Below are 18,816 nucleotides of genomic sequence, written 5' to 3'. Positions count from 1 at the left end.
GAGCTTGTTGGTGCAAATGTGAATTAATCATTGGATTTAGAAGGTTCAAGAAATCCAATTTTTCCTTTTGTTTCATTCAAATCAAACATCGATGGCCAAATGCATGAGGGTTTGAAGATGGAAGGTTGTTAATAGATCTTAGAGGTACCTACCATTTCTCATAACTTTAGGCCAAAATTTAGCACACGATCATGCTTAGAAGGCCCATGAATCTGAAGATTGACAGTGAATTCATCAAAATTAGACCATTATTACATTTGTACGATTGACTACATCAGTACATGCTAGAAAGAGTATGGGTCACCATTAGTTTAAAATACATATATTCTATTTTTTTTCAAAATAAAAATTAAATAAAAACAAGAAAGACAAGTACCTATTAAGGAAACTACCTGGATAGGCCTTATGCAGGAAAGTTTCTACATATAAAAAGAGGTATGCAAAAAGTACAACAATTTTCTGATAATTTTTTTAATAGATTTTATGATTTGTACCCACTTAAAATTTGCAGTTTCCTTTTTTGAGGTGTGGGATGAGCTCTAGTGGATCCCCCACTATGTTTAATTTTTTTTGTCAATAAAAAATTCTACACCAATGTATTGTGCCTCCACTAAGTTTGGTGGTAAATTGAGAGTTCTACCTAATTTACTAGTAGTCTTGTAAAAGTTGGTGAAAAATATTTTTTCATCTCTACCCTCTCTTCATTGGTAATTTGGTTGGTTAATGTTCAAACAATGATATCTCAGTCATTTGATCTTCTTTTTGAAAGAAATTTTTCTAATTTGGGGTAGAATTATATCCTCTTTATAGTGGTATAATTATATTTTGGTAATTTAATCATACGGTTCTTCCCAAAGTTGATATTGTCGTATGATTAGAATGATCTCATTCTATGTAACAACTATACTTTGAGAATTTTCTACGCTACAATTCTAGTTCATTTTTTTTTTTTTTTTTTGCCTAGTTATTATATTGAAAGGCTCAATTTATTTAATTATCTTTTGGCTCTATTATAATTTAAGGATGTAAACAAATCTGTAGTTCAAACCTACAAAAAGTTAAAATCGATTAATTGCAACCTAGAAACTTGTAATAAATAATTTAAGTTATAAAAAATTAATTAATCAAATATTATAAACATATTCATTGATTAACTTTTTTTTTATGGAGGATTTTTCATCCACAAAGTCATTTTAGCTACCCAATAGGGAAGCACGAGCTGAAATCTCATTGGCTAAGAGAAATCTTGACCTCATCCCTTACAATGTCTAAGCCTTGTACTCAACACTTGAGACATGATTCTTTATAGACTCATTAAGAATCATTTAACTTCACTAGTAGACCAAAGGCCCATTGACTTATTGATTAAATTCAACTTGATAATTATCACAACTAATGTTAAGGGTATGTCAACTTAAAATGAAAGTTTAATCATAACATGTTAAGTATTCAATATGACATGTGAAAATCAATTGATCTAGACACAAATTGAAATGAAACATATAACTAAAGTTTACCTAAATCACCTAATATTTAGGTATACATTTTTGCTTAATTAACAACTAGTACAACTATAATAAGATGAATGTTGATTGCATAATAGAATAAGGTTTTTCTTTTTCTCTAAAATGACACCGATATAATCTTGTGACAACAAAAACTCTACTCTATAAAAATAGTTGGTGTAATTATTTATTCATGTTGGATATTATTACACCTTACTTAAGTTTACTTAGGTACATGCATTTTATATTAGTTTGGGTATGAGACACTTGTGTGTTTGTGTCATATTGGGATAGTGTGTGTAAGATAATTTCCACCTTTTGTGGTCTTGTTGTTACATTCCACATTTGGTGGGTGATCCACCTCATGTGGAATATTATATTGTTTCTCCTACCTACCCCTACTTATCCCTACCTACCCTTATTTCTTATTGATCCACATGTCATGTTTGTGTGCCCACATATCCATATAGCCTTGCCTATATAAGTAGGCTCATATTCATTGTATGTATTGATTGATTGATGAACCAGTTGATCAATATTTGCTCTTGATAGAATACAATTTATTCCTATCAATATTTTGTCTCTCTATTTTGTACTTTTCATTGAGATCTTTATCTTGGCAAAATCTCACATGGTATCAAAGCCTAAAGGGATTCTTTGATTAGTCATTTTTGGAGGCTTCATTTTTAGATCTGGGGAGGTGATATTTTCGGGGCATCCTAGATCGATTTGGATCACAGTTGAGTCTGAAAGGTTGTTTCCATGAAAACTAACTATAAACACGGCCTATTTTGGTGAAAGTCAATTTTGGAGGAAAAACTAGCGATACAGATTTTTTCAAAAAAAAATTATAAAAAAATATTATTTTCTTTTTCTGCAAATTTTTTAATTTTGTATTTTAATATCGCAGTTTTTTAAAATATATTGTAAAAGCCTTTTCAAAAAGAAATATATATATATATATATATATATATAATTTTTGCGGGGGTACCCCCCCAACACCGTACTTTGTACCCTGCACTGTCATTGCAGGACAGTACCTCTGTTCTGACCGACCTGCTCCCCATTGTCCTTCACCGACCATCACTAACAGATTCTCCGGCAAGCTTCCTTGTCGGGCTTCATTTCCCTACCCTCGCTGCCGCTCCACTGGCCAGCCACCGCCCGCTCTCCGACCACGCGCAACCTTCTTTTTCTCGGCCGCTTTCCAGTGATCGCTACTACCGGTGATGTCTCCACACCGTCAGTTGATCCTTCATGTTGTGGTCCTCCTGTCGCCATCCACTGTCGTGTTCCTCTCGCCTCCTCTATCAACCTTTCCACGTGGCAACCAACAGAGCCCAGTCAATGCCAAGTTGGTGCCGAATCAGACCACCACATAGGTAGCCACATCAGCCCAGTCAGCAGTATTGTCACCTGCCACGCAAACAAACACGTCACATGTACGACACCTATCTTTTTTGCCACTTCATTATGTCTGTACAATACGAACGCCATGCAAGATGGAGGTGAAGGTGTTGTGACAGCTAGATGGGTATCAAATTTAAGCCGATCATTTGCTGACATCAGCACTGTGTCAGCAGTATTTTGAAATTTTTAACCCCCTCACCATTTGGCTTTTTTATTTCGCAATTTGACTTCAGGAGGTCGTATCTTGCTCATTTTTGCTCCTTTTTTGGAGCAATTTTTTTTGAAATGGGCTAGAATTTCGTGCTCTTCGCAGTAGTGGAGGAGTTTTCTTATTTTGATGGATGAAATTTTTTTATTTTGATGCACAGATTTTTCAAAATTTTCAGATTTTCATGACTGTACCTATCTAATCCCAGATTTTACAACTTCAAAGTCTTCATTTGGGGTCATACGACCTCCTTTTCAGGTGCTATTTTTTTTGAAAGTGCATAATTTTTTTGTCTACTTTCATAATCTTCCATTAGTTTGCAATTATTTTAAGTAGAAATTGCACTTTTAGTATTTGGTCATTTTTGGCCTATTTGGTACTTGCATTTTGCTTGGATCTTAGATTAGATCACTTGCAGTATTTGTTGGAGTCTCTTATAGCCTATTTTGAGAAGTTGTAAAGTTGAAATCAGAAGTCCACCTTGCCTTGTTTTTCAAGTGGCCCATTGTATATGCACTAAGTATAAAGTGCCAAATCAACATTTTTATTTTATTTTTTTTGGGGGGGGGTTTCTTGATTGAGTAGTTTGGGAGGGAGTCTTGTGTGATTGTACCTCTCTCTATCTTGTTTTTTTTTTTTTTTGGTGCGATGGGTTCTCCTAAATTTCCACCTTTAACTCATAATTATGCATCATGGAAGATAAAGACATGGAGTGAACTAATGGGAAAAGGACTCATTCATTATGTAAATGGAACTATAACAACACCACCTGATCCTAAGGTTGATCCTAATGCTCAAATTGAATGGCTCAATAAGAATACTATAGCACTTGGAACTCTTAGAATGTATGTATCAGATGACCTCATTTTTCACATTGATAAGTGTACTACAATTAAAGTGGCTTGGGATATTTATGAGAAATTGTATGCTCAAGCTGATGAGATTAAGGGCTACAAGCTTGATAGTGAACTCACAACTTTGGATCCCAAGGATTTTGATACAATCCAAGATTATGTCACAAAAGAAAATGAGCTAAGAGAAAAGCTAAAGGATTGTGGCATTGACAAAAATGATGCTCAATTGGTTTATAAATTGTTGGAAAAGCTTCCTTCAGAGTATGCAGCCTTTGTATCTATCTCTTACACCCATAGGTTAGCTCAAGGTTCCTCATACACTTCTCCCTCTTTTGATGCCTTCACGGAGATGTTGATAGTTGATCAATCTAAGTTGACCAATATGGGGATTCTCAAATCTTCAAAGTCACAAGCTTTGGTGGCTAATAAAGGGAATCAAGGCAATCAAGGAAAAGGCAAGAACCAAAAGCAACCTAAGTCCAAACCACAACAAGATGGAGAACAATCATCCTCTCCATAACAAGGTGATTTTGCATCCTCACCTAAGAGGAAATCATATTAGGACAATCTTTTTTGTGGATATTGCAAGAATTTGGGACATGATGAACAACATTGTTACAAAAATGATATTGATGAGTTGAAGCATCTTCTTGAGAAGAACAAAATCATCCTACCTTCTAGAATGTCTACATCGGCTTCTTCTTCAAAAGAAAAGGATAAAAGAAAGGATCACTCTTTTGTGACAAATAAAGGAAAGGGACAAGCTCTTTATGCTACTACAAGTCATGATTCAGGGAGATGGCTTCTAGATTCGGGGGCTTCTCATCATATGGCATCTTGGTAGTCTATGTTCTTTTCATTTGAGCCTTGCACCATGCCACAAATTTTGATGGGAAATCGTACATACATGGATGTAATTGGGAAAGGATCTATTTCCATTGGGGATAACTGCTTCAATGATGTGTTGTGTGTACCCTATTTGACAAACAATCTTCTTTCCATCTATCAAATCACACTTGGGGCAACTAGGAAAATTGTGGAGTTCACACTTGATTCAGTTATCATTAGAGACTTAGAGACTAGAGCTATCATTGTGACTGGGATGGTTGATCATGCATCTCAGTTGTACTCCTTTCCACACTTTGGTCCTATTGATGAGGTTGATTCTTCACTTGATGATTCAGATTTTGAGGAGAACTCTGGGTACTTGAAATTGGGGATTCTCACATGTGACCCCATTCTTGAGCCTTGTATTCCATCTCCTCCTGTTGATATCACATCACCTATTGCACCTGATGATGCATCTAGTGCGACAATTTTCCTTCTTGTGATTCAGTGCAGCAGGTTATTACTTGTCTTCTAGCTTCAGTTCATTGGGATGACTACTTGACAGACATTGCAGGTTTGTTTGTGGAGTCCTACATTGCAGATTTGGGAGACATAATTGATGATATTCATCTTCTCTTTGATGAAGATAATCCTTCTTCGATTGTTGCGAGGGAACACTCTGACCCTCTTGTCCATTCTCTACATGATCATTCTTTAGAGGTCGATATGATTGTGGATACTTTTGTATAGTAGTTTGAGGAGGTCTCTTTATCCTTAGAGGAGACATGTGAGTCTTTGGATATTGTTCTACATTCTTCTCCACTAGATCTTGGAATGCCTTTTTCAGCAGTGTGGAGTAGTTCACCACCTTTGGAGGGGGTACCTTTCAGCATCGATATGGGGACACTTGAGCAGTTTTTAGAGACTCCATTCATCATGATTTTTTTTCCTACATCTTCCCTTCATGATTGGGGAGACTTCATGGATACACCTTTGGTTTTGTTTCCTCCTAAGGAGAGGAATGTTGTTCAACGTTCATGGAGTAGTTTCTTCATACATCATCAAGCTTCTATCATTGGTGCAGATTCTATATTGAGGGGGGGCTACCTAGTCTCTCTTCTTCTCCTCTCATATGGGGTGGACTTTTTCCTCACATGGGGTTTTGTTCCTCACATACTTCTTTGAGATTTATTTGTATATAGTTTTCATCTCTCTTTTGGGGGAGGTTTTTTCTATCTTTCCCCGCTTTATGAGAGATTGCATTAGTTTACATGCATTTGCATTTGTACATGGGTACCTAACATGGCCTAGTAGTCGGGACCCATCTTGCATTTTTTAGTTGCATTGTAGACTTGAGTGCATTCCCCTAAGTCACACTTAAGGGGGGGTGTTGGTGTAATTATCTATTCATGTTGGGTATTATTACACCTTACTTAAGTTTACTTAGCTACATGCATTTCATAGTAGTTTGGGTATGAGAAACTTGGGTGTATGTGTCACATTGGGATAGTGTGTGTAGGAGAATTTCCACCTTTTGGGGTCTTGTTGTTACATTACACATTCGGTGGGTGATCCACCTCATGTGGAATATTATATTGTCTCCTACCTACCCCTACTTATCCCTACCTACCCGTGTTTCTTATTGAGCCACATGTCATGTTTGTGTGCTCACATATCCATATATCCTTTCCTATATACGAACGCTCATATTCATTGTATGTATTGATTGATTGATGATCCAGTTTATCAGTATTTGCTCTTGATAGAATACACTTTATTCCTATCAATATTTTGTCTCTCTATTTTGTACTTTTCATTGAGCTCTTGATCTTGGCCAAATATCACAAAAACAATGCTATTTTTGGTATGTTTGAATAGTTTTTTTAAATCTCACTTCAAAGTCATTGTGGATAAGAAAAGAAATTTTAATCGAGTTTACTAAAATTTTCACAAAATTTTTAACATCATTGTTGAATTCTGGACTTTCTCAAAAGGATTGAAAATTGTAATTGTTATAGATGTAAAACGATAACTGGTTTATCGTGATTCTTTGCTCACAATGAAGTTTATGTCAATAATATTAAATTTATATAGGGGTTTCCTTTTCATTGAGTCTAAACCTATCAAAGGGAATTTGAACTAATTGATTAATTCCGTAGCTAATAAGAATGTCAAGTTATATATTATTTAGCATAAAATGAATCTAGTATTCTATATATCTCTATTATATAATGTAACTTTTTGGTTTTTCCCTTTACTCTAAGCCATGTTTATTAAATTGAAGTTGACTAATTTTAATGTATTTAATTTTTTTATTAAAAAATAAACAAACCACTTTCTTAACTAAAAAGAAAATTGAAAATACAGATTTCACAATTGCAATATGTAACATATGAAGGCTCATCTTTATTTAAAGATAAATTCATTTTGCTATAGCACTATATTTTCCAAATAGAAAATGCGTATATAAGCCATGATTAGATCATATTTGAGTGTAGACATATCTGTCATCCATTATACAACAACAACCATGAAATAATAAATCAAAAATATCAAAAAGGAAGAAAACTATTCTTACCATTGAATTACGTCTGTGGACCAACCTGAGTGTTTACAAATCTCCACAAGGACATCCTTCCAATTGTCAATCTCTTATGTTGGGTATCGATTTGAATGCACATAAAGTATCACAAATGATTCCTTATGAGGACTCGAGTACTTTTCAGGATCTCCAACCTGACTTGGATCCATGTAATAAAATAGAGGAGTTCTCAAGCAAGAGGTGCTCAATATTACACCAGCCTCCTTGAGATTGGAAGGACAAAAGAGGAGTAGAAACAACCTTCCTAATGTAAAACCCCGAGGATAGTAAATGCAAATTTCTTTGTAAACCTTTGAATAGTGTTATAGATAAAAGAAAAACACATAAATAAATTTCAGATTTCACATAAACACATGACATAGAAGATTTAATGTGGGAAAACCCTTTCAAGGAAAAAACCACCACACCAAAGCACAGATCAATTGTATTATAGTAAAAAAATTTAACAAACAATATGCATAGTCTATGCTCTTGCAGGTGTCTTCAACTATGATATCAAAATCTAGAATAATTCTAGTAGCATAACGACGTCTTTCAAAAATGCTTTACACTATTTATCTTCTACAACACATTGTATTTATAGAGTTAACAATACAAAAAGAAGTGGCTTCTCAAAAGCATCTACATTCAATGTATCTACAACATATTTCTAGAAACTTCCTTTTTTACACAACCCTTTCATAAATAATATTTAATAAAAATATTATTTATTCCACAAATCCAAGTTGTCCAAGAAAATCAAGCCTTTATGCCAAAAAATAAGATCTTTCTATTTTGCTCCATGTCTATCCATGTGGAAGATTTGGTCCCGCTGAAAATATTTTCAAAAAACATGCACAAGGAAAGAAAACAAAACTACACTACCACTTGTCAGAAGAGTGGGGATTTGAAGAGCTCCAAATAAAATTTCTTCTCAAAGTTCCCTCCTTGTGACAAGTGTCTCAATTCCACTTCATCCTGAATGCTTGTTGCTTGCACTTTGGAAATATATATTAAAAATATTAGATTAATTAATTTCAGCACATAAGACCAATAAAATAATTAATTAAAAAACCATTGGGGACTCCTAAGGTTGAGGCACCTTAATCCCAACAATCTCCCACTTGACAAAGACCTTATAGGAGTCATCATATCATAGCTTAGGCCCCAAGGCCCATTGAACTGGCACGCCACTTGAACTTCTCTATGCTCACTCACTTTGTCAATGCATCAGAAACATTCACCAAAGTGTCTACCTTTTCCAACTTCACCTTTCCATCTTCCACCATATCACTAACAAAATGAAACTGCACATCGATGTGCTTTGTTCTAGCATGGAAAGTAGGATTCTTTGTCAGGAAAATGGAACTCTGGCTGTCACAATAGATAGTGATCTGTCCCGCATCAAAACCAATTTCTGAACACATTCTTTTAAGCCAAATGTCCTCTTTGCAAGCATGAGTAGCTGCCATGTACTCATCTTCAATTGTAGATAAAGCGACCACAGCTTGTCGATTATTCATCCAACTCACTGCACCACCAAACATCATGAAAACATATCCACTAGTGGATCTTCTACTATCAATGTTACAGTCCAATTAGAGCCTACATACCCATGAATACTCAAGGAATGCTGAGATCCTGTAGGATTACCATGGAAACATAGACAATACTCAGAAGTACCTCACAAATATCTGAACACTCTCTTCACTGCCTCCCAATGCACACATCCGAGATTAGCCATAAACTGACTAAGGAATCCCACTACTTGTGCAATGTTTGGCCTCATACAGACCATAGCATACATTAGGCTACCAACAACACTTGTATAAGGGACTTTGTCCATGTCCTCCATCTCAGTTTGAGACTTTGGACAATCTTCCATAGAAAGCTTATTCTCTTGAAGAACAAGAAAAACTAATTGTCTGCAATATATCATGTTGAATCTCTCCAACACAAAGTTCACATACTTTCTTTGGCTAATCCAAATATTTATTTGAGCTCTATCTCTTGTGATCTCCATTCCCAAAATATACCTTTCTTCACCTAGATCTTTCATCTCAAACTGTGTTGTCAACTGAGACTTCAAATCTGATATCATTCTCTTCCCTTTTTCAGTGAACAATATATCATCCACATCTAAGACAATAATGAGAATATGACCATTCTTAGCTTTATAATAAACACAATGGTCAGATTTAGATCTCAAAAATCCAAGTGACAACACATTGGTGTCAAATTTTTGGTGCCACATCCTAGGAGATTTCTTAAGACCATAAAGATATTTCTTCAACTTGCATACCAGATTCTCTTTACCTTTTTCCACAAAGTGCTCTGGTTGTGACACATAAATCTCTTCTTCTAGGTCACCATGAAGGAAATTTGTCTTCACATCCATCTGCTCAACTTCTAAATCATGAGTTGTTGCAAGAGATAACAATAGCCGAATGGATGTCAACTTAGCTACAAGAGAGAATATCTCTCCATAATCAATTCCCTCCACCTAGTAATATCCTTTCGCAACCAACTGTGCCTTGTACTTCTCAACACTACCATATGGACCCAGTTTCTTCTTAAACACCCATTTACAACCAACTGGTTTACATCCCTCAGGCAAAGGTACCAGATCCCATGTCGCATTCTTCTTCAATGCAGCCATATCTTCATTCATGTCTTCCATCCAAGAATCTATATCATGCATACACATAGCCTCTCTAACAGTCCTAGGCTCATCAGCATTAGTAATCAAAGCAAAGGTATAACTAGAATCTAACAATGAATAACCAAACCTTCTGGTGAATAACCGTATCTTTTAGGTTGCCACCTATCACACGTAGACCTCCTCACATTCTAAGGTTGAGGATCTTGTTCCTCTTCTAAACTCTCTGAGCTACTAGAGATCTCCTCATTATCGGGTCCCACAAGAATACGCAGTTCAACTCTCTCAGGAGTGGGTGGAATTTGAACTACCTCCTTTTTTTTCTCTTCCTTCTCTAGCTGCAAATCTACTCTGGAAGGTTTTAGCTCATGAAAGATAAAATTTCTTCTATAGAGAACCTTCTTTGCAACTAGATCCCAAATCTTGTACCCCTTCACACTAATACCATAATCGATAAAGATACACTTCACCGCCTTGTTCTCTAATTTAGATCTACTTTCATTAGGCACATGAGCATATCCCTCACAGCCAAAGACTCTGAGATGTCTCATTGAGGGATTTTTACCAGACTATGCTTCCATAGGGGTCTTTTCAACAAGCATCAAAGTAGGAGATCTATTTATCATATAACATGTAGTGGCTACCACCTCGGCCCAAAAATTTTGTTCAAGTCTAGCACCACTCATCATACTCCTATCCCTCTCCATTAGTGTTCTGTTCATACTCTCCACAACTCCATTTTGCTATGGTGTATATGTAGTCTTATGTCTTTCAATCATATGATCCTTATAGAACTTATTGAACTCAGCAGAACAAAACTCGCCACCGTTATCTGTCCTCAAACACTTGATTTTTCTACTAGTCTAATTTTCAACCAAGAACTTTAATTCCTTAAACTGACTGAAAACTTCATATTTACTTTTGAGGAAATAAAAAAATGTCCTTCTAGAATAGTCATCTATGAAAGAAACAAAGTACACATATCTATTTAAAGAAGGCACATTAACACGACCAAATACATTAGAGTGAACACAATCCAAAACCCTAGAAGACTTATGAGAACTAGAATAAAAAGAAACACAGTGTTGTTTTCCATATATGCAATGTTCGCAAAAGTCAAACTCGAGATTACAATCATCAAGGCCTTCAATAAGGCTCTTATTTTTCAAGTCTCATAGGCCCTTTTCACTTATGTTTCCAAGTCTTTGGTTCCACAACATTGTCTTCTTAGCTGGGAGCTTCATCTCCAAAGAATTAGGACCCTTAGGTACCCAGAAAGCACAACCATTAGATGTCTATACAATAGTCTTCTTCTCTGTTTAATTTGACGGTAAGGATGAAGAATCCAAATCCCTTTTCTTGGAAAACATAGATGTGTTATTACACTGAACTATCCATGCATCTTGCTTATACAGACTATCTAACTGAACACCCTTAGCAATCACCATAGAACCTCTGGTCATCTTGCATCCATCTTGCAAGAAAACAATCTGCACTCCCACATCGCTCTTCTTGCTAACTGAAAAGAGGTTTTGTGCCAAACCAGGAATGTTCAATACATCATCAATCCCCTTCACTCTACCATCAGGGAATCAGATCTTGACTCTTCCATGATCAACAATTTTTAGGTGAGAGTCATCACCCAAGTACACCTTCCCACCATCATATTCTTCATACTTTGAGAACCAACCCTTGTGAGAGGTCATGTGGAAAGAAACACTTGAGTCAATCAACCATACATCTTTTGATGCATGGGTTGCAAAGGCAATGACAAAAGCATCCACATCATCTTGAGAGGATGAGTCAAAATCAAAATCAAAGGATTTCATGTTTTTCTTTTTCTTCTCCTCTTTACAATCTTTCTAGAAATGACCAGATTTGCCACAATTCCAACATCTAGCCTTGGACTTTTTACCAGGAGACTTTGATCTCCCCGGAGATTTTGACTTGTTGTTCTCGTCCTTCTTCTTTCCTTTCTCCATTGATCTACCATGAGCAACAAGGGCCTCCTTGGTCATCTCAGAAGACTTTCTCTACATTTCTTCAGACAACAGCGAAGCAACCACATCTTCAATCTTGAAAGTGGTTTTTGTGCTTCCAACATCCATAACTAGGTCATCCCAAGAATCGGGAAAAGAATATAATAAGAGCATGCAATGTTCTTGATCATCAATTTTTACACTAGTAGATTTTAGTTAGGCAACCAGCATGTTGAATGCATTCAAGTGATCCGAAAAAGATCCTCCTTCCTCCATTCTCAAAGAATATAACTTCTTTATCAGGAAAAGTTTATTTACCAAGGATTTCCCTTGATAAATGTCACCAAGCTTTTTCTAAAGTGCAGCTGCAGTCTTCTCCTGATGAATATTCAGGGGAACAGAGTCATCCAAACAAAGTCTTATCAGACCCTTAGCTTTCTGATCCATTGTGTCCCAAGCATCTTGGGCTATAGTCTGAGGTTTTTGACCAGATATCACAACCCATAAATCTCTATCAATGAGCTTGTCCTCCATTTTGAGTTTTTGCAACTCAAAATTATTTCCATTGAATTTATCCATTTCAATCCTTCCAGATGTGCTTACCATTTTAAATCTGCAAGTAGGTTAAGAAACTTCTACCTACAAAAAAATCCCACTAAAAAGGATATGCACAAAAAACCCTACAAACCATGAAAATAACAAAGCTATCCAGGCTCTGATACCAATTGAAAGGAAAGAAGAGGAGTGGAAACAACCTTCCTAATGAAAACCTCCAAGAAGACTGAATGCAAATTTCTTTGCGAACCTCTGAATAGCGTTATAGATAAAATAAAAACATAGAAATAAATTTTAGATTTCACATAAACATAAGACACAAAAGATTTAACCTAGGAAAACCCTTTCAAGAAAAAACCCACCACACCAAATACAAGATCAATTGTATTACAGTTAAAAAAAATTACAAATAATATGTAGAGTCTATGCTCTTGAAGGTGTCTTCAACTATGATATCAAAATCCAGAATAATTCTAGCAACGTAACAACGTCTTTCAAAAATGCTTCACGTTGTTTATCTTCTACAACACAATGTATTTATAGAGTACAATGCAAAAGGAAGTGGCTTCTCAAAAGCATCCACATCCAATGTATCTACAACATATTTCTATAAATTTCCTTTTGTGCACAACTCTTTCATAAATAATATTTAATAAAAAAATATTATTTATTCCACAAATCCAAGGTGTCCAAGAAAATCAAGCCTTTCTGCCAAAAAACAAGATCTTTCTATTTTGCTCCAAGTCTATCCATGTGGGAGATTTGGTCCCGCTAAAAATATTTTCAAAAAACATACACAAGAAAAGAAAACAAAACTACACTACCACTTTTCAGAAGAGTAGGGATTTGGAGAGCTCCAAAGAAAATTTCTTCTCAAAGTTCCCTCCTTGTGACAAGTGTCACAATTCTGCTTCATCCTCAATGCTTGTTGCTTGCACTTTGGAAATATATATTAAAAATATTAGATTAATTAATTTCAGCACATAAGACCAATAAAATAATTAATTAAAAAACCATTTGGGACTCCTATGGTTGAGGCACCTTAATCCCAATAGAGACAACAACCTAAGATTTGGATAATATGGGAATGCTTTATTATAACACTGTCAAATCTCTTCCTTCTTTTCCAGTTTGTGACTGTCTAAGAATATATTCAGTCTTGTTGTAGAGACAGATTTAAAGAGATGATCAATCAAAGTCTTTCGCACATCTTCTCCCATGAAAGTTCAGAAACATATGATACCTCTTATTTCTTTGGTGGACTTGTATTCTTGAATTTTAGAGAAACAAAATATAGAGATCAACCCCAATTTGCAGATCTTGGAGCTCCTACCATAGATTCAATATATCTACTTCAGAATTGCAAATGACAGTCTGTAATGAAGGGGAAAGTAAGTGCAGATACACTCACTTTTATTATTGTTTTTCTCCCATCCTTTCAACTTGTTTTATATTATTGTTGCCTTTGGTTGACATTATCAATTGTCCAAATGTCCACTAAATAGTACAATCATCAATCAATATATTATTCTTCAATTTTTAATATTTCTCTTCATAATACTATTTATTTAGTTAGTGTAAGAATGTCAATGGTTTGGGATGACCCTTTGGTGAAATGGTGGGGCTTCTTGCATGTAGTGCCTACAACTTAGGTTCAAACCCCCATGGGTTAATCTCTACCATGTAAAAAATGGAGTACTCTTACCCTGGAGAGAACCTTGGAGAAATAGTGGGGCTTCTTTCCTGTCGTGCTTACATCCTTGGTTCAAACCCTTTTTTAAGGCCTGTTAATGGGCTATTGAGGGCTAATCTTCTGAGTCAAGGTCTATCAATCCCTGAGTGGACTCCACCTGAAAAGGGGTGGATTAAGATTAATTTTGATGGTGCATTGAGGGGCAACCCAGGGGTTTCTGGAGTTGGGGTGATTTCTCACGACGATCAGGGCAACACTCTGGCCATTGGTGCTAAGAGATTGGTGGATGGATCGAACAACTTTGTTGAGTGTCAAGAAGCATTAGAAGCTATCCTAATGGTTGGGAAATTGGGAGTAAAGAAACTTCATTTGGAAGGAGACTCTCAAGTTGTGGTGAATGGGATAGATCAAGGTCGAATGGAGGCATGGCATTTAGACAAGCAGGTTCAAAGAATGCAACTTCTGTTGAACGGTTTTGAAGATTTTAAGGTGACTCATGTCCTCAGGGAAGCAAACTTGGAAGCTGACAAACTTTCAAATGTGGGAGCAAATGGCTCCTTGGAAAATAAGTTTAGTTTGTTCGAGGACTTCAGAAATTTTAATTCTCTTGATTTTGAATTTGGTTAGATGGCTTATCATAGAAAAGTGAACTCAAGCTCGATTTGAAGTGACCATTTGTAGCCATGGTCCTGTGAGAATTAAAGATCCTTGTGGTGTGTGATCTATGATGTAACTGCAAGTGGCCTTACAATGATGGATGATGATGGAGGCGATCGTTGTGAGTGACTGGTGATGATGCTTAGTTTTCTGTGAGGCGTGTGGAGTAATCATGACATGTGATGGTGGTGGCTTTTAGAGGCCTTTGAATTTTGATTCCTGGTGTTTTGTGGAGGCTGCTTGGTGGTAGGTGGAGTGTTCAAGGTTTCTTTTGTGCAGTAGCGAGAAAGGATGGAAGAAATTTTTTCTTTGATGTCGGATGGGCAATTGCCTACGTTTCATGGACTGATCTTGAGGAATAGGCTGACGAACATCTTCAGAGTGGATGGAGATGATTTCTGGAGGGCAGTGATGTTGTTGTTTGGAGAGGAATTCCTAACTTTTGATTGGCGGCCGAGAACAAACCTTGACATTTCATCACTTTTTGCTATCTTGGCCTTGCAGGTGGGGAAGTCAATGGAGGAAGTGGAACGGATTACCTCCCTGGTGTTAAGACACAAATGGGTGGGTGGTTTGCAGGAAGTGGTGGCCTGAGCTGTCATTGGCGAGGGGATGAAGTCGGTGGAAAGCCCACGGAGGAGGATTGGAGTGGATGTTGGGGCGCTGGAGCCTTTTGTCATCTGGTCAGCTTCTCGGCCGGTTGCATTGCAGGTGGAGGACGCAAGGAAAGGTTGGGCCGAGATAGTGGATTTTGTGCATAAAATGACGCCGATCGAGCGAGTGAAGATCCGTGGGAAGGTGACTCCCATTCGGTCTGAGGCCCCTCTGGATGAGGATGGGAGGCCTTTGGTTCGACACCAGTTTCCAAAGAAAATGGTGAAGGTGGTGGAGCGTGGGTCTCTATGTGGTAGCAGGCCAGGAATGGTGCCAGGTGGAGGGAGCGTGAGGCGGGAGATAGGACCCAACAGGGGTATCCCCAATTTTTCATCAGAAGAGGCATTGGGGTGGTTTCGTAGCTAGGTTCTATGGGTAGTTCGGGGCCTAGTTAGTGGTTTTTTTGTATGTATGTGGCCTTTTGTGGTTGTTGGCTATGGTGGGATGGTGTCTTGTCGGGTTCCTTTTTGTAGTAGGGGCGAGACCCCATAGTGTCATAGAGTGTCTATCTGCTCTTCGGATGTAAAACTTTTCTATTTTAAGCAATATATTACATAATGTCATAGATCAAAAAAAAAAAGAATGTCAATGGTTTATTTTTTTGTTATATATTAATTTATATATTTATTTTCATGTATTTTTTTAATATATTATTTTGATTAAATTAACGTTTTCATAATTATGAAATATAAATTTGTATTTAGAAATATCTGATATGTAGTTATAATCTATTTTTATTTTATATTTATTAACTAGATTCAAAATTATAAATTCGGAGACTAAAATTATTCTTTTAATATTCAATCATTAATTGTCATTTATCATTATTGTTATTATGACATTAATTTAATTATCATTAATTATCATCATTATCCATCAATATTAATCATTTAATTAAATAATTATTTATGATTTAATTAAAATGAGATTTATTATTTAATTAATCTGAACCAATTATTGGGGTTGACCCCACAATGCAATGATTGTTGCAAGCCAATTTTTAAGCTACTTCTCTAGTTCAAATCCCTCCCAAGACTCTCACTTGTTGGTGGTTGCAAGTTGGATGTTGACGTGGTCGAAGAACAAACAGAGGAGATGCTTCGATTGGTTGGTGACAACATGTCCCCCACCCCTCATAGATGAAAGGAAGGAATGGATGAAATGACGGATAGGCCTCATGTTGGGATTCGCACCCACATGCCTCAGAGGAGATAAAGGAAGAGAGACTGATGATGGTATCAGAAGGATTACTAGCTAGGGTTCACATCCACATGACTCAAAGGAGATGAAGGAAGAGAGACTAGTGGCAATGTCAAAAGGAGGACTATCAGAAGGAAAGTACAAAGGTTGGTAGAGAGATAACGAGAGAAAAGAGATAATTAAGTCTAGGAGAGATAAGGAAAGTGGAGAGATAAGGAGGCTAGGAGAGAGATAGGAGGAGGAGAGATAAGGGGACACATGGAGAGAAAAGGAGGAGGAGAGGTAAAGGAAAAGAAATAAGGAGACAAGAGGAAAAAACAAGGACAAAAAAGAGGTGTTAATGCCTCGCAATAAAAAATGAGGTACTTGGGGATGGGGTCTCCCACTATGGTCCCACTATTTCAAAGCTCTAGTCAAAAGCGATCACCAATCAAAAAAAATATGAACCAATTATTCATTCAAATAAATTAATAAATCAATTATCCCATAAATAAATACCATCATTATCCATTACCATTTACTAATTAAATAAAAAAAATTTAAAATAGTAAATTCCATCTTTAGTCCTTTACTCATTCTTCAAATAACTCCCTCTCCGAAAGTATCTTAAATAAATCAATAAATTAATAATTATCTTCTTAAAAATTTATTTATTTATTATATTAGTAATTCTTCATAAAAAAATTCATTAAACAAGTTAGTAAACTTATCTCCACACAAGTTAACTCATTCTTCAAATTAGTAATTTTATCATCTATATTCATTTAATAAATAACTAAAGTTCATTATTTAATTGAAAATGATAATTTTATGCAACAAATTGAATTCTCAATCATATTTTTAACCTAAATCAATACATTCATTATTTTAAAATAAGAAAAATTACTAGATTAAAATAATTCAAAAAGCATCAATGTTATGAAGCTGAGTTGAGCATTTATATACTAGTTAAGTCTTTAAAAAAAAATCACTTCAATATGCTCAATTTGAAGCATTACAAATGTGACTCAAAATAATTGTGTATAAAATAATTGTTTAATAGATTCAATCCGAAGTTTGGAATTTATCCTTTATGTTTCAATGTTTAAATGTTCATAAATGTTCATAAATAAAAATGAACTTTGACGAATAATTTTTTTTAAAGAATTGGATAGAAAATCATGAAGAATTTTGTTATGACATTGATTTTTCTCTGTGATGACATTTGTTTTAAATTTTTGTCACAATTTTAAATTTATTTTTAGCACATTTTTCTTATAGAAAAGTATATCCCAAAGCATTTGATATTTAAATAATAATATGCTCTAACATTATGGTTGTGCAAAACAACCTAAAGAAGGCATGTTTATAGATTTTTAGAAAAATTATTTTCCTTACATATTCTTTTTTCCATGTTTGATAACTATTTTTTTGGGATTAAAAGTTGCTTTCACACTTCAGTTTTGTTTAATGAATTTACCATTTTTTTTAATCTTAAAGAAGTGAGTGTATATTCTCTTCTCTCATACACTAATGTGATTTCAAACATTAGAAATGTCCACTTATTTTAAATTTCTTTTCAAGAAGTCTATCTTGAATTTTATTACCAATAGAGAAATATCAACTTCAATATTATAATGAAGTAAAAGGAGTGGTGGATGAATCAAAATAAGTAGCTCTTGAAAATTAGAATCTTATCATTCAAGTTATGTCTCCAAAAACTTTATACCTTGAGAAAGTAAAGGAGTGGTGTCAGCTACCCTCTTCTTCTAGTTCGATATTTTTTACTTTTATCTTCATGGATTAAACCACATGTTCCCTTGTAGTATATTAAGGATAACCCTAGAGCCATGTACAACGTAGTTTAAGATATTTAGTTATCCTTCCTTATTTTGCATTAAACACTAGTTAGACCTAAGAAGTTACTCATAACCTATTTCAAAAGTTGTGAGATAAAGCTAACTTGGATAAAACTTTATCCTTCAAGGTAAGAGTGCATATGTGTTTAATTATATTGCATGTTTTTTTATCCATAACTTGATAGATAGCATGAA

The sequence above is a fragment of the Cryptomeria japonica genome, chromosome 7, assembly GCF_030272615.1.
Source record: "Cryptomeria japonica chromosome 7, Sugi_1.0, whole genome shotgun sequence".
In the NCBI taxonomy this organism is placed as follows: Eukaryota; Viridiplantae; Streptophyta; class Pinopsida; order Cupressales; family Cupressaceae; genus Cryptomeria; species Cryptomeria japonica.
This window is presented reverse-complemented; position numbering follows the sequence as displayed.